Source organism: Passer domesticus, chromosome Z (assembly GCF_036417665.1).
Source record: "Passer domesticus isolate bPasDom1 chromosome Z, bPasDom1.hap1, whole genome shotgun sequence".
Lineage (NCBI taxonomy): Eukaryota > Metazoa > Chordata > Aves > Passeriformes > Passeridae > Passer > Passer domesticus.
The window spans coordinates 37,297,936-37,318,651 of NC_087512.1; the positions used below are offsets into that span (position 1 = coordinate 37,297,936).

The window sequence follows — 20,716 nt, forward strand, 5'->3', positions numbered from 1 at the left end:
TGACAGAGGCTTGATGAAATACATTGCATTCATGGGACAGAGAAGAAAGAGAGAAACAAGGGTGTAGAAGTGATTTGAGTACGATTTATGAGCACAACAAGAAACATTATTTGGACCTAGCAGAGCTGGCAAAGAGCTCAAGTCTCGTGGCCTGAAAGAAGCTAAAAGTTAGATCCAGTGGAAAAGCTACTGAATTGGTTTCTCCAAATGCAACCAGTGTTTCAAAGGGATTAAGTATTTTAATTCTTCCACTGCTATACCCTAAACCATCAACATAAGCAACATTCCCCCCCCCCAAAAAAAATAAACAAAAAAAAACCAAAACAAAACAAAACAAAACAAAAAACAAAAAAAAAAAAACCAAAAAAAAAAAAAAAAACAAAGCAACTCAGCATAAAACCAGCCAGAAGGCTGCTGTATGTAGTCCTAAGTGGTTGGTGCATCTCGATTTCCAGTCCAGGCCTTATGTCTAGGCAATTACATCATTCCCAACAGGAGTGACAAGACTGAAATAAGGCCCACCATGACTGCTATTTTTTCCCCTGTGTCTTACTCTAAAAGAGAGTTGGCTACAACAACAGAGAGAGTGGCTGAAGCTTAGACAGGCTGAGTCTGCAGCTATAAAGACAATACATTTCCATCACACAATGAGTGACTTGCTGTGTTGGACATTTCTAAGAGGTTACATATGGGCACAATTGTTGTGCAATCTGGAATGTGACTTTGAATTAAGCAGGAATGTACTTTATTAGGCAAGTAAGAACTGCATACAGCTCATCATCTGTTTCAACTCCCTGAGCTGCAAGTCTGAGATCTCCACTCAGAGACAGACACTCGTGTACCTCTATCCAAAAGACATACAATATTGCACTTGCCTTTGCCTGCTTTTGCCATAACATATATTCAGGCATCTATCAGAGTTCTTCTTAATAGACTGATACAAGGCTACCATCTTTAAAAAATCCAGTAAAGAAGACTTAAACCAACAAGACATTTATCATAAGACAACAAATCCTGTTACTAAGAGGTTGGAGAATTACAGAGAAATCTACAGAGACAAATGGCAATGAGCAAAAAGAATATGTACAGTAAAAATTAGGTTGGAAAATGCTTATGTGAGGAGGGAATGTTATTACAAGAATCAGACTTGAAAGCAGCTTGCCTGCTGATATAGTCAATAAGTATGATAGGAATGACAGAGAAAACAAATACAATCAGTCTAGATTTAAGTGGTTAATAGTAACTCCTGTTAAAAAACAGGCTCCAGTTGGCCTCAGTTGGAGACAAGTAAAAGAAAATAAAGTTTTGGTATTCTAGAGGGATTTGAGCTTAACGGAATTCATTTTTGGCGTGGGAAGAAGTAATATCTATCCTAAACATCAGCCATGTTTTCCACTAATTTTTCTAATACAACTCAAACTCTCAGTGCCTTCCTGAGCTATAATTAAATCCATGCACTAATTTCTTTCTGTGAGAAAACTTTCTTTCTAATGCTTACATGCAAGCCTAGTGTCTCCTGTTGTTCTAATCCTCCAGATCATTCCTGTGCTATATTCCGTCTACCATGCCCTATGTCTGCTGGCTTCCTGAAAGATTTGCCAAGTTTAGTACACTCTGAGGAAGTTATGGCCTCTCCATCTCGCACTCACCAAATTCTTACTTTCCTCTCCTTTTTTCTACTGTTCCAACCTTGTCAAAAACCTATGCATTTTGGTTGGGGTTGTGGTGTTCTAATTTTTATTGTTTTGGTCATTTCAGAAAATACTCCAACATACTTATAAGTCATGCTGCACATTGCAAGCATGAAAATGAGATCTAGAGTGGTCTGAAACCCAACAGTTTGACTGATGGGGCTATTCCTGTTTTAGGTGATCTCAGAGTGTGAAGTCACGTTGATTTACAAACAGAAATCAAAATCAGACCTTGCTCTGCAGACAGGCATTAAACAAACTTCAGTAGGTGGATTTTTGTCAGTATTGTCAGTTTTCCTTAAGCATTTGCTTTTTGCTATTGCATGTCCTTGGCTCCTGCCTAGCAACACGTTACAATACCAGCATTCTATCATAGCCTATCTTTCATTTGGACTCAGGTCAGATTAAGAGCCAGGTCCACATGATCTAGTCTTCTAAGGTCAAATATCACATCACACAAACAAAAAAATAATTTTAAAAAAATTATTGAGATACAGTAGTTATCCTCTCTGTCAAAAACAAAAACCTTTTTCTCTTCACTGTTTCTCTTCCTGTCTTCTGGACCCAAAAGCTAAGAAACTTGGACAATTCAAGAACAAATTTTACAAGTAAGCACTCCTCTCTGTTTTTTGGTAGTTTTAAAAAAAAATTTGGGGGGGGTTTTTGGTTGTTTATTCTTTTTTACAATATCTCTGTTTTATAGAAAACGCTTACAGTCCAACTATGTATTCCAGGATACCAAAAGTACTCATTTTTGCCTTCCTTATATATATAAACCTTTCCTATATATGTAAACCAGCATTTAGACTAGGCATGTTGGCAAGCTTCAAAAAATAATGGAAAAATATTTGTCCATTTTCAATTTAACTAAGAAGAGCATCTCTTTCCTTGCAAGGCCTCATTCTGGTGAACATCAGGGACAGATGATACAGCGTGAATATCCAGAGACAAATTTCCTTAACAATTACATTTTCTTCCCTTGTACACCATCCCAGTGTTATTAAATGTTTGCAGACCATTCACTGCAGGAGACAATGGCACAGCCAATTCAGACTGAAGCCTGGAACAGGGATAAACACTGAAATTCTGGAACTCACCTAACAGCCCAGGCTCTGGAGCCAGGGCCAGAATACAAGCCAAGGCTGAAGCCAAAGACAGGAACCAAACATGCTGCCAAGAGGCAGGACCCAGAGCCAGGATATGATCCAAGGGTTGTGAGTCAGAGCCAAGATACAAGTCAGAGGTCATGAACACATGCCAAGGACTTGGATCAACAACAGGCTTCAACCATTTGACAGCTGAAGAGAAAATACAGACACCACTTTAATGCCCAGCAACTAACTACATGGGATGGCCACACATGTGACTGTGCTGCTGAAAAGCATCAGTCCTCTCTCACCCAACAATTTCTACCAGACTCCAGCTAGCGCTCAGCTCAGGCCAAAGCCAGTAGTCCAGACTTATATAAATTGCAAACTGTTGCACCACAGCTAAGTGATGAGATACAAGCTAATTTCTGAAAGTGGCATCACCGTTTACTTGCCCCCACAGCCCTGAATCAGCTTGATAACATAGCTCATTGCACATATCACATGCATGTGGTGCTGTATCCTTGTGTCTTTGTCAGGGTAAGTGAGAGCATCCATTACTGACTGGAAATGGGATGCCTAGATGACTGGAGATTGGAGCACAGAAAAGTTACAGGTACACAATTACTTTTGAGGATAATTTGATCAAAAAATTTCTTGCTATAAAAACAGATATTCCAATAAATCCAGATAGCAATCTAGTACCTTTTCCAATAATCAGACTGTCATACTCACTCAGACAAAATTTAGGAAAAAAGACAATGTGTAAATACATCCTTGAATGCAGATGTAGCCAAATAGCCACAGCATCATAATTAATTAGCTTTCTCCTATAAAGTCTGAAAAGTCTTAAATGAGAATTAGAAGTTTTAGAAATTGAAGTAGGAGAACAGTGTGAACCACCTTATCACAATCTTTGGTTAACTGGCGGAAAAAAAGGCCAGTAAGTGCAGGCAAGCTGGAGATGTTACAAGAATGGCTTATCTAACCGGTCAGAAAATAAGCCCAAGTGGTGGAGGAATGAACTAAGACAGATAATCAGAGCCCATTGCACTGATGCCTCCAAAGCTTATTCAATTACAATGAGAAGCATTGATATAATAGTGTTGTCTAATTTGCCATGATTAAATACCTGACATTTCCCCAGAATTCACCCTCTCTGTATCAAGTTTGAAGTAAGTTTTAATGAGATACATATATTCCTTTAAAGTAGCCTTCAATTTTTATTTTTCTAGATGCAAAATTTCAGGCTTTGTAGCAAGAAGCAAGTTGTATATTATCAGCATCCAAAACCATCAGGAGCCATGGTCTTCACATTCTTCCATGTTTGCATTAAACATCCTGCTGACCCAGGTGAGGTAAATGACTGCTTATGAAAACAAAGGATGATGTTTTTCACGCCATTTTCTTTACAAATAGTTTTTAAATGCATGAAAAGGTGAAATAAGTTTGTTTTAGAGATTATAATAGTTTCTATAGTAGCTCCGTAGGCAGGAGGATAAGAGGGTTGTGCAAAATATTATTCTTAAATAGGTAAGATAAGGGGAAAAAAATAGAATCATTCGTATTTTGAAATATGTTAGAAAGTAAAATTGACCAGGCTTATAAATCAAATAATGGCTGTTTCTCTTGTCTGCTAAAAAACCCCAAAACATACTTCTCAGATTTCAGAACATTTAAAGCTTTAGACTTTCATGTGGCTCTGCTCACTAGAAAATCAGCGCATACTCTAAGACAAGTTTCCTCAGTGAAAGAAGCTGTGCAAAGAGGTTTCCAGCTAAAATGTGGGGGGTGAGGGGCAGAAGGGAAAGATACATCCATTCTTTAATTTTTCTTCCTTTTTTTTGTGAGACTGTGCTGAGGAGATGGTTGTAATTGTTCTTGTCAAAAAAGCAATACTGCTCAGATACCATTACTGAAGCCCCTTTTCTTTCCTGTCCTTGAAGGTCTATATCTTTCCAGATAAATACTGAAAAATATCTACTCTCAGTAGATATTTTTCAGTATTCAATATTTTGGCAATACCAAAAATGATCAAGCATTTGTTGCTTAGGTATCAAGCATCTCCTGAAGAGTACTGTTAAAACTTTTTTTGCAGACTAAAGAAATATCTACGTGTTGATAGGGACAAGTCCTGTGGAGTGCTAATACACTTTAGAACAGCTAGAAAGGATTTTCCTAGGCCACCCATAAAGTGAAACAGGGTAAAAGTAGCTTTTATCTTGTCATTTAGCCTGAGGTCTAAAAATACTTCATGACAAGGTTATGACACATGTCCTACAAGCAGAAGCTCACTTCTCTACAGGGGAAGTACCTGGCTTTATTAAAGCTGGATGGATTGTTAAAAACACAGATGCCCCTGTAATTTCACAGCTGCCTGGAGGGTTCATGAGGTATCTCTTCATTTAAACATCAGCAAGTGCCTGGAGGCAAAACCATATGGGATGAAAAGGGCTCTCCCAGTAAAGTAATTTCTTACTTGTAAATCCTACTAATTTATGACCCTGTGCTAATTCCTCAAGCTCTTTGAAGAACTATTACATAAATCTTTTTAACTGCATTATCATCTCTTGCACACAAATCATAATTTATTCTAAGGACTTCAAAGGTCATCACTTATCCTGACTGCAGCTCCAGACTGACACAGCAATCCATTACAAACATAGACTTTTACCAACAAAGTTTTTCACTTTAAATTGCCAGATGACTGAAACTATTAAGAGGTCACTTTCAGACAAATAGTCATCATATTTTTATCATCTTTAAAATCCACTGTTAAATTCTGCAGTCTATTAAGACACCAGCCATCTTCCCCATGGCCTCTATTAGTCAAGAATTATTCAGCACCCTCATTATGATATGGAAATGTATATTTGACCTTGATGAGTTCCATCCTCAGTATTATCCCAAACAAACTCTTAGAATGGAGCACACATCAAAGAATAAGCTCCTGTGTTGTAAATATATTCAGAAGAAAGGCACCCTTTTTAATGTATTTCATGCAACATTTCTTTGGTGTTCAAAAAAGATCTTCCTGCTTCATATCTGTTTATATCCCTGGTTTGAATATGCTCTCTGTATCAAAAGGGCAAAATGTCTGTAAAAATATTTTGAGTGTTTATTGTGAAAAGTACAAAATACACCTCCAGAGGAACTGGAAAAATGTAACAATAAAAAAAACCCCAAACAACAACGACCACCAACCAGAAAAACCCAAAATGAAAAAAAATCCCACCCCCCCCAAAAAAAAGCTAAACAAAACAAACAAACAAAAAACCAAAAAAAACCCTTAAACAACAAAAAAACCCCAACAAATTAAAAAGGCTTGAAAGCAAATCAAACAAAGAGGGATTTACCAAATGGAAAAGGCAGCTGTAATGGCTGAACTATTTTTATCAGTATTCTAACAAATAACACCTCCTGTGCTTTAAATATTTAATGTGAAATCCATGGATTTATATAGCTTACAAAATGCCAGAGGCTTATTATCTTTACAGATTGCATGACAGGAATATTCATATAATTTGATTCCACTTTTTAAGACAACAGGAATTCCTCCAGGTGCTAATAGTAGATAACTTGTGTGCTGCTTCAATAATCTACTAATTATATAATCCCTCAGGTAGAACAATGTCATTAATCTGATTAAATTATTTATATTTCTGGAAAGCAAAATCTTATTAGGTCCTTGGCATTTGACTGTGTATATTATGCAGCTGTGTTTGCCGTTTATGGTGTGGAGGAAAAAGATCTATATTTTACCTAACCATCAACATAGTTGGAAAAGGACCAGAATCTCTTACATCCTAACTTACATTGCTGTTCATAAATTCCAGAGCATACCCTTCATTGCACAGGTTGTCCACTTAGAGCAGTATAACACTTCTGAGAATGAAGGTTAGTTGTAGGCATTTATTAACCACCTTGTCTTCTCAAGAGCAAAATAACAACAGGCATGGATGGATTCTCATCCACCCACTACATGGTAAGCACGCTAACACTAGTGAAATTATCAGACACGCTAAGGTAAGAGCAGGATCAACCAACTGCCAAAATTAAAGTGAGGGTTTTAGTTTTCTACTAAACATAGCAGGACCAACAAAAGCCACATATGTTTGCAGAAAGCACAGTCTGATCTCACTTCAGTAGATTTGATTTTAAAACAGGAAGGAGCATAGGGGATTGAGAGCTGGTATTAACTTGTAACTTAGCACATAATAATGATGCTGAAACTAGATTAATTTTGAGTTAGGGAAAACAGAAATTTTGATTAGCTCTTGCAGCAGATAAGATACTGTCTGCAGCAAGCATCATCACATCACATAGGATAGATAATGTGTTTTTTTATAGAGAAACAGAAATTTCCACTGTCATCTCTGTACACCATTGTGCAATATTTCTGACTTCTACTCTGCCATATGCCTCCATTTGAAACTTATCTTCTTAGATTTGCATGACAATTAGACAAGTGTAACCAACACAAATATGTTCCCATAGTAAAGCAATAAAAACAATAGTAGATTTTTGTAATTTAAATATTAATATATTTGGAGATTTTTAAGGATGTAGTTTGTTGTTGCACCTGCTTCAGCTGCTATATCAGGCAACTTACATGTACAATAATTTACTGAATAATATAAAGCCGTCTTAGTAGGTCATTATTCTGCTAACATTTATTTACAGTCAGCATAAATTCACATCCATTTACAGCTACAGACAAGCTTAAATGTTAGCAGTATCCCTTCAAGCAAAAGATTGCTGTGCTGCTTTTATGAAAAACATCAACTCTTGATCATTTGTCTTCTTCCCCTTCTAAACTTGTAGAATATTTAAGTAAAAAATAAACTGTATAGAAAAAGTTGAGAACAGCAGTGTCCCATTTGGTGTCTATTAAAATAAATGATCTAACAGTTCCTACTTGCTTTAAAAATATATGAACTTTTACATTTCAGATTTTGCCAAGAATTCTAGTTTTGATATTGGAAATAATTTATGCAGTACATACTGTATGTAGGCAGCCACTCTAAATATTGTAAAGCATTATTATAAAACATTGCAAGTCCTAACATTACCAAATAAAGTAGAAGGTTTTATTCCTTCATATGAATTACCAAGGATTTCTGCCAGTGCATTACTGTCCATCTATCAGATTTCTGAAAAGGGATTAGAGGAAGCATCTTCACATATTCAGCTGACTCTTCTAGCAAAAAATAGTTTCAGTTTGTGAGTCATCTCACTTTCTGGCAACGATAACCCAAAAAAAAGTGTGATAGCATATTTCACCTCTGTACTACGCAAATCTGGTCCTTCAAAATGTAGGATGTTCATCACAGCGAAAGTGAGAAAGAGTCCTCTTCACCCCTCTATAGCAACTCCTGTAATGTGTCACAGCAAAAAGTCCCATTGCATAAAACACAGTCTTTCTCTCAGTCCAAATTCACTCCTAGTTGATCTGGCACAGTACAACTGAGATTAAATAACCATCAACCATTTGTACCATAAGAAAGTTCAGTGCTCTTTTTATCAACAAGTTTCTGATGAGCGTCTTTTGAACAGACTTTCCCAAGGGAAGGCAGTTTGCATGGCCCAGATCTGAATGACAGCATGCTCTGTTGATTATCACCATGCTGGTAGACTTCCTTAAAATCTCTTAAGTGACATAAATGCCCATTTTTTCAGACACATCCACTTGAGTGATTGCCAGAGGAAATTTACAAGCCATCCTGAAAAATGCTAAAGTGACGAGTCTTCCATCTGCCTTAAATCAGAGGGGTACTGAGCACGTTCCCACAATCAGTTCACTGCTCAATTGGAAAACATTCTCAAGATTTGATGCTTTCTTATGCTTAAGAAAGTCCTCTGCAAAGAATGGGATACGTAGATGCAAGCAGTTTTTTTTGTGACCATCCTCACCATTCCTCAGGCCAAGTACGTCTGATTCATGTTTGCTAGATAGGGCATGCATCTGTTAAATAGCCAAGTTTATAGAGAACAGAAAAAGCATGCAATATCTCAGCTTCAAGTTTAAAGACCTCATTTCCTCCTTCTCTACAGCTACTGTGGTATCACAAGGCATTGTCCAGCATATATAATATTTCTGCAAAATCTACTACTGCATGGAGTGATAGAAATCCAAGTGGGTGGAAAAACAATATTATTCAATGCTGAATGAGCAGTAAAGGCCTGTTAAAAGCTCTCTGCTGAAGGATTTGAATATCTGCTGTAGAAGATACTCTTGTTTTCCTAGGTTCACTAGCCATCAAATCCCAAAGCAATGACTTTTTTCCACCTCTAAGATGTTATATCACACATCAGAAGACAAATGTAGATTCAGGAGGCACTAAAACCAGCATTGGTTCCTATATTTATTAGTGGGAAGGAGAAAATTATAAGAAATTACAGAATCACCTGTAGATAATGCTGCCACATTATTCATACTTCCCAGTGCAAAAAGGTTTTTGGCTTAAGCTATCATGCCTTCTTATCTAATGTGAATAGCTCTCTTTCAGTCTTTTGTAGCAAAGATAATGAACTTCACCAGGAAGATAAGTACAAGAATCCTGTTATTTCAAAAAAAAATTTCAAAGGTTTCACTTACAAAATTAAATTCTCTTTTGCCCTATACAAAGGACCATTTCTGCTTCTCCTCAAAAAAACCACAAACAAACAAACAAACAAAAACAAAAATAAAACTACGCAAAACCAAAAAAAGTAATAGAAATTTTAAAATATTTAATTTATACATAATATCCTTTTCCTTTCACTACAATTTAAATAGGTGTTAAGTTCTCATGCATATGTACTCCATTACTGAAAGTTAAACTGCAAAAAGCAGACCAACAGTTCTTGTCACCTAAATGTAAATAGAAATACTAACAAACCTCCTAATGCACAAAAAACCGAAGGAATACAAGACAGAATATCACAGGACAGGACTAACAGATAATCTCTTTTAACCTGCAGAAACTTCTCTGGGTCCAATACACTACAATGGCTTGCACAGCTGAGAGGTCTCCTGGGATGAGAGATGGGAAGGAGAGATGGGACAGAACGAGGCACCACAATGCCTTGTCAGAACTGGATTTCAGGTGTTAACCTTTAGTGAGAGTTCTTGGACCTTCTGGCTGTCCGTGATGTCAGTTCAGTGGTGCTGACTAGAAAAGTTAGCGTTCAAAAACATCTGCCAGGCCAGAAATACCAACAGTGTTAAATGTCTACTCACAATGGGTATTACAGTTGCATTGTGTGTAGGAGGATAAAGGTTACTATTTTGCTTTTTTTCTATATCACTATGTACTTGACTATGGTTTCATGGTTGCCATTATTTTTTGGCAGATTAAATAATTGTGTGTTTAAATGGAGTATATATAGAGTTGTGAATTTTTAAAAATAACTATTCTTGCAGCCTCAGCAACACATACAAAATTCTTGTTCCTCCTATTCATTAAAAATTACAACCTCAGCCTCAGGTACAAAATCATTCACATTTTAGTCACTGAAAAAAAATCTAAAATCTAATTCTCAGAGTTTAAATATGTTCAGGTAGGTATGGTACCTCCAGCACAATGACATCTGATGTCCTTCATAGGATTTAACAAAAAATATCAGCAAGTGTGAATGAATGTATTAGATGTCTGACTGTCCTTTTTGTCTCTATCATTCTTAAGGCTTGATTTCCATCCAGTAAAACAATGATATCAGCATCACTCAGATTCATTCTTGGCTTTGTGCAGGCTTTTTGATCCATAATGAATATTGTCCCTCTGTCTACTTCATTCTCCTGAATAAACTGGTATGAAATTCAGTAAAACAACAAGTACTGGTAGTCCTAACTAAAGAAAGCTGTCATCTCAGATACCTATAGCCCATCGACTAAGAATCCACTGGGTTATAAACTCAATGACCATTTACAATAAAAATCACTATATCACAGAACTACATAATTCATGTAATTCAGAGACAATGCATCACAATATAAATTTTAAGTGTACTTGTGTGTAATGGGTAAGATAGGGACACTTAATTTAGTTCTAAAAACTCATCTCAAATATATATTTTTATTACTTGGTTTAGTCCTGACATGCTAGCTGAATGCAATGTTTGTTAGGTTTTGGGAAAAGAGGGGCTAGTCAGCCATGTCTACCAAAAGAAAAAGAAAATTCTATAGCAGTAGAAATGTCGACTATGTACATTCTTATTAGTTTTTCTGTGTCTAGCTTTCATGGTTGTATGATCAATTATTTATAAATATTGTAATTTCTTAGAATTCGTTCAGCAACATGTAAATACAATTTCAATGTTACAATTCATTCTTGATGCTTCAGAAGATTCAGCAACACTCTAAGACCCAACCCTTCTTGTGTTGCTCAGAAATATCCACCAGTAAATGTATACAACATAGAATTATTCATGTTAGAAAAACCTTTAAGACTGTCATGTTCAACTATTATGCCAGCACTACCAAGTTCACCACCAAATCATGTTCCTAAGCACCATGTCTATAAGTCTTTTAAATACCTCCAGGGGTGGTGACTCAGCCACCTACCTGGGCGGCCTGTTCCAGGTAGGAACAGGGCTTGACAACCCTTTCTGTGAAGGAATATTTCCTGATATCCAATTTAAAACTTCCCTAGGGCAACTTGGATGCATTATCACTTATCTAGTTGCTTCCTACTTGAGAATAGAGCCTGCCCCCACCTCACTACACCCTCCTTTCAGGTAGTTTTAGAGAGCAATAAGATCTCATGTCAGTCTCATTTTCTCCAGACTCAACAATCCCAGCTCCCTCAGCCACTCCTCACAGGACTTGTGCTCCAGATCATTCGCCAGCTCAGTTGTTCTGCTCTGAACACACTTCACCACCTCAATGTCTTCCTTGTCATGAAAGGCTCTAAACTGGATTCAAGACGTGGTCTCACCACTGCTGGGTACAGAGTGACAAGCCCTTCCCTAGTCCTGCTAACCACATAATTTTTGATACAAACCAGGATGCTGCTGACCTTTTTGGCCACCTGGGCACACACTTAATCATGTTCAACTCTGTCAACAAGCACCCCCGGGTCCTTTTCCCCCAGGCAGCTTTTCAGCCACGCTGCCTGAAATCTGTAGGGCTGCCTGGGGCTGTTGTGACTCCTGCAGGACCCCACTCTTGCCATGTTGAACCTCATAGTCTTGTTCTCAGTCTCAGTCCATAGCCCTCTGCAGGGCCTTCCTACACCGCAGCAGGTCAACACTCCTACCCAACGTAATGTCATCTGCAAGCTGACTGAAGGGGCACTCATCCAGGTTGTTGATAAAGATATTAAACTGAACTGGTTCCAACACTGAACTCTCAGAAACCCCACTGGTAACTGGCCACCAACAGGATGCGGCACCATTCACCAACCTTCTCTGGGCCAGGGGGTTTTTAACTTAGTGAAGAGTGCATTGGTCTAAGCAATGAGCAGCCAGTTTCTCCAGGACAGTGCTGTGGGAAACTGTACCGATGACTTAAATGAAGTCCATGTAGACACATCCACATGAACATGGCTCAGTGAGTGCTCTCACCAGCTCCCTTAGTACCCTCAGGTGTATCTATTCTGGCCCCATAGATTTGGGAGTGTGGGCAAGCAGGTTGCTGACCATTTCCTCCTGGATTGTGGGGCCTTCATTTTACTCCCCATCCCTGTCTTCCAGCTTGGAGGGCTGGGTACCCTAACTGGGCAAAGTAAACATTAGCCTTAGCCTTTTTTGCCTCTTTAGTTGGTGACATGGTGTTGGCATGGTCTTCCTAAATGGCATCCTGTAAAAGCTGATCACCCTGTGCTACGACCAAATACAAAGGTTAGACCTCACCACATGAGTTATTTTCTAGTGCTTCAATTGAAGAGAAGAAGCATAAATAAGAATAGCAAACAAAGCTCAGATAAAAGTGAGGTTTAATTCCCTGACATTACTGTCCCCAGTTGTGCATTATTACCACTTAAAATAGGTGTCATTCATTCTAATTCTAATCCTGCTCAGAATGTGCATATTAGGGACAGGCCTAAATCTTTCTCTAAAAAAATGTAACATGCCATATATCTTTATGTCTAGTATTCATCACATTAATGTACATTATTTTTCAGGAGTATCTGCATTGTTTGGGATCATTTCTGAATGAAGACTGTATGGTAGGTCCAGTTCAGAAATTTCCTTATAAATTTTCTACTCCATAAACCACCAAAAGACATAAAAGTTTTCTTGCCACTTATTAAAACTGATGGCCATTTCTGAACACATCTCGATATCCACCCAAAGAACTAGAGAATGGAGCTCCTAGCCTTAAGCCTCACCCCCCCCTCCCCAAATTCTCACCGAATATACTGATCAAAACTTATTTCCCGGAATGGAAAAATATGACCCTTTTCCCTGCAAATTATTAAAACTTTGAAATTACAGGGTTTTCAGGCAAAGATATGGGAAAAGGAATACTAGTTCTTTGCGTGTCTGTGTAAGCAGACAGGCAATCAGCGCCGCTGCTGGCGCAGCGAGCGGGAGCAGCGATCCCAGGGAAGTCTCTCCCGCTCTTTCAGCGCTTCTGGAGCGGTTCCGGTCGCAGCCGGCAGGGGGCGCTGCTGGCTCCCGGGGGGCCGGGCGGGTGCGGTGATTCCCCCGCGCCGGCAGGGGGCGCTGTGCGCGGCGCGGCCCAGGCCCTCACGCGGCGATGGCAGCTGAGGCGACGGGAGATGAAACTCATGGGGAGCAGCCAGTCTCAGTGCCACTCTGAGACTGTAGCAGGAACCTTAGAGCAATGGGCTGGAACAGCAGAGACAAACAGATCCAAGGCCAGCAAATCAAAGTGTAGCAATAACCCTGCACAGCAACAGGAACAGCAGCCGGGTAGACCCGGGGTTGTGGGTGTGGAACTAAAGTGTAGCGGAAACCTCGGTGCAGCAGCAGGAAAATGTGGGGGCTAGACACGGAGAGAAGTCAAGCTAAGTGTACCAAACAACCCCAGACCAGTGGCAGGAAACAGCAGGGGCAGGGAGGTCCAGTTGGACAGCAATGGACCTTGGTGTCAGCCACTGGCAACTGGCAGCAATGGTGAAGGCGGGCAGGTCCAATTGAGCAGCAGCTGATGTCAGCAGCCGGCAAACAGAAAAAATAAATAGACAGAACCCAGGATCACATCACAGCTCAGCCCCATCAAGACAAGGACAAGCACCTGATCCCCACACCACATGTGGCTGCTCTCCTCTCCCCTCTGACTGTGGAGAGGAGAAAGCCCAGCCCCTGACCCCAGCCAAGTCTTGGTTAGACCCCTACATCTCATGATATTGCTGCACTTCCCAAGAGAAATCCCCCAGCCAGAAAGTTCACTCCCTAGCTAAGAGACTGCTGCAACCATACCCCTTCCTCCCCTCCTCCGCCAGCACCATCTCAGTGGAATTTGAAAATGCCCAGCCATGCTTTTGTCTCTTAATACTGTCCGTTCATCATCTCCAGAACAACAAATAGGAAGAAAAATTGCCTGAGAGAAAGTAAAAAAAGAAAAAGCCTAACACCCAACACAAAGATGATTACTTTTCCTTTCTGTAGGACAGTTTGGAATTTCTACTTCTTGTTTCAGAAAGCGAGAATTTTGACTTTTGGACCAGCTTTACCATCTTATGTCTGAAGCAGACAAATCATTATCATAAGAATATGAACACCACAGAAGAGCATTTTATGTGCACTTCACCTTCCTGTAGTCTCCTGTGGGTCCATGTGGTGTCCTCAACATTAGAATTTTAACATAGTGGTCAGACCACACCCTTGCCATATTCTGCCTTCTAAAGGCTGCCTGAATGGTGAAGCCAGCTAAAATGTGAGTAGGCACTTGATGGAAGGGGGAACTGGGACCTGTTGACCTGTCACCCCGAGTGCAAATGCAGTGGCAGGTTTTGCCCAGGCAAGTTGGCTCAAGCAAAGCCAGCAGCAGCTCAGGCAGCCAGCAATGAGTCTGCCAGCAGCACCATAGTGACCAGGGGGGACCTGCAGAAGATTTGCACAGCTCAGCTCTTGGAAGGAAGAAGAAGAAAATATCAAGCTCATCTGGCTACTGATTTCCCCTTGACAAAAAGAAAGCACCCTTCCTCAAGGCTTTCCACAGGTGCTCACAAAAATCTGATGAAGTCAGTACACTAACCTTGAGAAGGGGTGTTTTTGGCAGCAGTCTCCTCATGCATGGGGTCACCTCGCTGTGAGGCAGACACCCACTTACATACTCTGGTGCCAGTTTATTTTCTGCTGCTCCACTGCTGCTTGCCTATTGTGCATCCAAGAGGGGACAAGACAGCTGCCAACTGGCACTAAGCTGATTTACATCCAGAGGTGGACATGAGTGGGGAGATGAGAAGATTCAGGGCTAACTAGATTAAGTCATAAGATAATTTTGGTGTTTATGATCATATGTCTGTGATGGGCATTACTCAGAGGCACAAGCCATGCCAAAAGGAGAGAGATCAAGATTATTGCAAAGCCCCAAACAATAAAAATAAATCCATGTTTGAGAAGGGAGATGCACACATTTCATCCTTGCCTAGACATGACTCATCAGTACTCCTCACCCCATGTAGCCTGAGGAGCTATCCCAGAGCTTCTCTCCCTCTCCCTCATTTACAAACCATGTTGGCCATGGATTTACAGCTATATTACTTTCCCCGCACACAAACAGGCATATTGTGCATTGAAATTCAAGGACTACTGTTAAATAACTTTTTGTCAGCAAATAGGGATGCAATCGGATTAGCTTTCATTGCCTGACCTTACAGCCACACTACCCACTGCAGCGGCGACAGCTAGCCTCTAAGACTCTGACTTCCCGGCACGCTCCGGCCGCGCCGCCGGCAGTACTGAGGGGGGAAGGGCACTCTCCCCCTGGGAGACTTCCTAGAGAGAGTGCTTAAGGCTGAATGCCTTCAGAAGGGCGAGAACCCCCAGAGCCGTTGGAAGAGGAGCTGGGCTGCGACCCACAGGAGAAAGACCGGACCGCGCCGACAGGGAAAACGGGAGGGTTTATTGAAAGTGCGTCGGGCGCGGACAAAAATGCATGCCCAGCAGGGCCTTATAAACAGAATACACTGACCAACCTAAATTTTTGAGAGGAGGGAATAACGCGTAACAAACATCTCGGATCTCCAGTGGGAATAAACTGAGGGTTGAACCCTGACCTCTGGTCCAATCATTCCATGTCCAAGACAGAAGGTTCTGGATGGAAGGGCATGGACACTGAATAACAGACAGGCAGCCAGGGAGGGATTAGGAGAGATAAAAGTGTAACTGACGGGACAATCAAGAAGAGGGAGAGAGAGAGAGCCCGGGCAAAACCATAAACAGGAATGGGGGGTACAGGAATAAACCAACTTAAAACTAATGCACCCCTACAACCCACCACTTAGAAACATTGCTTCATTTTCATCATAACATCTATGAAATAAGGAATTATTATGACCATTTTATAGAGACACAGAGTTTGCTCACAGTCAGCAGCAGATTCCACAGCCAAAGTCAAAAAACTTAAAATCCCACAACTTAAAAAGTACAGAGTCATCTGTCATCTGTCTCCTTGATTACTCTAATTTTACATGAGAGAATTTCCATGGACAGTCATGTCCCACTGCTTTCTAAACTCAATGACCATTTCCCAGATTTGCAAATAATGGGATAAGAGAAGAAAGACATTATGGGATAGGTTTATCTTTAAGCTTAACAACATACAGATTAATTGCACAATAAAACCTCAAGGGATTATGCAAACAAGTACCACATTGTATACATTAAAGCAGAAAGGAAAACAGCCTAGTACAAAGAAAAAATACTTCAATACTACAGCTATGGTCAAAGAACTACAAATACATTTATTTAGAAGTTTCTACTGGAAACCTTAGTGAGAGATCTTAGTCACACTGGACAGAGCCTCCTAGGAGGAGTCTTCATGCTTCTCTAGCCTTTAAAAGCAACTGTATTACCATTGCTTCAAATTCCCCCACCTCTCACTTGTGCTCTTGACAGTACATGTAGTCCTATAAGACATTTCCCAGATCAGAAGAACAAGATGCCAACTCACTGTATGACTTCCCTCTTAAAAGAGCTAATTTAAGTACTAAGACATCTAGTTTCCAAACAGAATCGTAACCCTGAAGAAGGTATTTCCTAAAGAGAAAGGCGTAAAAATTAACCCAGAAACTTGCTTTTCCAGATATGCAAGACCTAACTTGAAGACTTCCGCTGTTATACCAAATCAAAGGAAAAAAACTTCCTCCTGTTCATTGACAATTAGAAACTGTGTGAAATGAGAAGAAGCTACACACGAGCTACACAATTTCAAAGTGTAAGGTAAGAAAAAGAGTTTCAATGCTCTTTTCCTGCCTTATACTGCATACAGATTTTTTAAGTCCAAATAATTTTCCTTTATTTTTAAGGGGCTAAACTTCTGCTTTGTTTCAATGTACCAAGTACTTTGGAATATTATTAAAAGTTTGCACCATTTTTAATTGTTGCATAGCTATATGACAGAAAAATAATCTTTGACCATTTATAAATTCTTCCTGACCCTGTACTCTACTCTGGTGAGATCCCACCTGAAGTGCTGCATCCAGCTCTGAGATCCCCAGCAAAGGAATGACATGTATCTGTAATGAGTCCAGAGTAGGCCACCATGATGATTAGAGGGATGGAGCATCTCTCCTATGAGAAAAGGCTGAGATATTTGAGATTGTTCAGCCTGGAGAAAAGAAGACTTTAGTGTGACTTAATTGTGGCCTTGCAGTGCCAAGGAAGCTGGACAGGGGCTTTTTGCAAGAGGACAGGATAAGGAGGAATGGCTCCACACTGAAAGTGAGTAGATTTGAATCGGATATTAGGAAAAAATTCTTTACTGTGGGTGGTGAGGCATTGGAACATGTTGTCCAAGAAGCTGGATGCCCAAAGAACTGGATGTCCGATCTAGTGGATGTCTCATCCTGGAAATATTTGAAGCCAGGCTTGATACAGCTTTGAACAACCTTGTCCGGTGGAAGGTGTCTGTACCCATGACAGTGGTGTTGGAACTAGATGACCTTTAAGGTCTCTTCCAAATGAAGATTTTCTGTGATAAAAATAAGTAAATTATTCTGATAGATCTCTCATTTCTACATACTTACTATTGTGCTTGGTTTGTATAATAAGGAGATATTTCATTTAAACTTTGGGTTACAGTGAATAGTGTTGGGTGAACTTAAATGCAGAGAGTTTAGCCTGGATGATCTCTAGTGATTCATGAAGATAAGCTCATTATAACTTCAATAAAGAAACCATATCTCACACAAAGGAACAAAAATCAAAGCAAGATGTAGCTGGAGTGTCAGGGAAAATTGCTGTAAGTATGCAGCATAACTGCATCACATGCTTCAGAGGAAAAAACAGCAAAGAAAAAATACTTTTTTCTATTAAAAAACCCCACTATTTTTAGGATATTTTCAGGGGTTAAGAATTGAAAAAAAAAAGAAAAAAAAAGAGAAAAAGATAGATAGAAAGAAAAGAGATAGAGATAAGTAATCTATTTCAAGCCTAAGTGAAAATTTGGTAAATAGGATAAAGATTAATTATCTCTCTCCCTTTCTCTCTAGCTATTCTTTATGCAGACAATTTTTAACTGTTGGTGATCTGGAACCCAGAAACCTTTTTCTGTGTCTAAATATCTACAGAGAACAGCAGTTTCTGGAAAAATACTTCACAATAGAATAACCTGGAAAGAACAGCAGAAAATATACCATAATCACTGTCCTTTTAGTGGAGCTTCTTATATTGTTCTTGCTGGGAGATGAAAAATATCAGTGTATGAGATTTATTACGGGAAAGGAATCCCTCTTTCTGCGCTTCTCCACTGTTCCAAATGAGCCCCACGTGGTGTAACATACACATCACCATTATAAGCTTCGTTCTTTTGCTGTATGAAAGAGCTTTCTCTGTACTCTTTTCCAGCAGTTATGCACAAACCATGTTTTAACCTCCAAACCCAGCACAGTATAGCTGAGACCTTGCCTTGTGGTTTGCAGACTGCTCACACACCTCTTGTCTCTTTTTTCCCACCATCCTGTCCTTGTTCTGCAGCTGCACGATATTACCACCACATCAAGCACCTTTTACTGTCTGACATGCATGGGCCTTTCACCTTCTTGGAGTCACTAATTCTAGCAAGGTACTTGTTTGTTCAGTGATTCCTCAGGACGTGGCTGACATCTTGCACTTTCTTCTAATTTGACATCAGGCTTTTCATTATTGTAATACCTTCCACATGGAAATCCCATTGATAAAAGTCATTTGAAGACAATGCAGTTTTGCTTTTTCTGTCTCTCTCATTTTTAAATGAAGATTTCCAAATCCCTGCAATTGTCATTTCTTTCACTGGATACTGATGGGGCCACCTTTCAGCACTATTGTGTACAGAACTTCCCACTCAAACCAAAAAAGGACATAATTCTAATAACATGTCATCTGAAGAACAGTTATCTCTTCCTCCCTCAGACTGGCTTCCTCTTCATATTAGGATCTTTTGTGTCCATGACACAGACTTGTCAGTAAAATCTCATTAAGAGGGATGCTCACAAATGAAGTTGTGCTAATACATAGGTCTTGGTCCTTGGGTATTTAGCTTATTTCTTTTCTCATGGGGCAATCCACCTATTCTTACCCTACAGTTTCCTTCTCTTTTTCTGGAGAATAAGAAATTTTTGCTGATTTCAAACATATGCATAGCATTTCTGCCCTAACCTCTTTTAAAACAAGCATTCATCATTTAATCTTGAATCATTAATGCAACATTTTAATTTTTCAGGTAAAAGCAGCCTGACATGCTCAGGTAAAAGTAGCAGACTGAGATGTTGTAACCATAGACCTCAGATGCCCCTAGGAAATTCAACGTGCTTTAGCTAAGCTGTTCTCAATTTCAGGGTTGTGGGTGTTTGGAATTAGCACTTGTCACATTTATCTTATGTTAGAGTTGTTACAAATGCATCACCATGACATTTTAACAAGCTGCCACTATAGATTAGCGCTACCTAGCTTTTACATGGCATTTTAGATGTGAATCTCAAGCACAATACAGAAGATGGTAAGCAATGTTTCTGTCATTAAGCAGACAAATAAGAGTGAGAGACAGTGTGTTTAAGAAGCCTGCAAGAGGCTGCTCAGGAAAGCCATTCCTGACAACTTACATGGGGTCAGTAACATCCTGAGCCAGTATGATCTCTCCCTGCCTGCCAGCAAAACTTCAGAAACAACTTGGAGATATGGGTCCAAAGAGTAGGGTTTTCCATACCATGCTATGGATCTTGAACCCTTGATACTGCAAAAGAGTAAGGGCAAGACACAAGGCACCTTGCAAGACTCCACTTCCATGGGCTGGCCTTCTCCTAAAATGTATTCTCAGTTGCTTTTTCACCAGGTGTGCTTTTTCTGTTCTAGTATGTTCCAGTGCCATATTTTCAGACTCTATTCAGACCAGATCCTACTGCTGAAACCACCAGCAAAAACCTTCCCAATTTATATGTGAAAAGCAAAGAAAGACACTAATCAAAACATGCTTCCATATGAAAATGTCAGTAACCATCTAAAACTGCAATGTATTTCTTTAGCAGATGATTAAAAACAAGCTGGCTCTCAGCCAGCTACTCTACTCTGCTGTGCTGTACCGTACCGTATCTTCCTTCACTAAAGAACACTGAAGCTTTTTTTACTAATCTCTAACATTGATAAAAAGCAAGTTAAGCAGCAGACAGAGAAAAGAAAAAAAAAACATGTTCAAGCACCCTTTTGATAGAATAAAACAAAGGTAGTTTAGAAACCAGGTGGCAAAAATAGCAAACTTATAGTTTTTAAAAGCCAAAAGTTTTTTAAATGCTTATTTTAAAACACCCATGGAAGAAGTCATTGGAATAAAATTCCAACTACATGGCT

General features: G+C 39.6%; 1 long non-coding RNA gene across 1 annotated transcript; it reads left to right on the forward strand.

Annotated features, from left to right (window-relative positions):
- Positions 1-13,446: 13,446 nt before the first annotated feature.
- Positions 13,447-20,591, forward strand: LOC135290423 (uncharacterized). The gene is made up of 2 exons (XR_010353193.1): positions 13,447-14,891; positions 16,980-20,591. It is a non-coding gene; the product is annotated as an uncharacterized LOC135290423 (long non-coding RNA).
- The last annotated feature ends 125 nt before the right edge of the window (positions 20,592-20,716 follow it).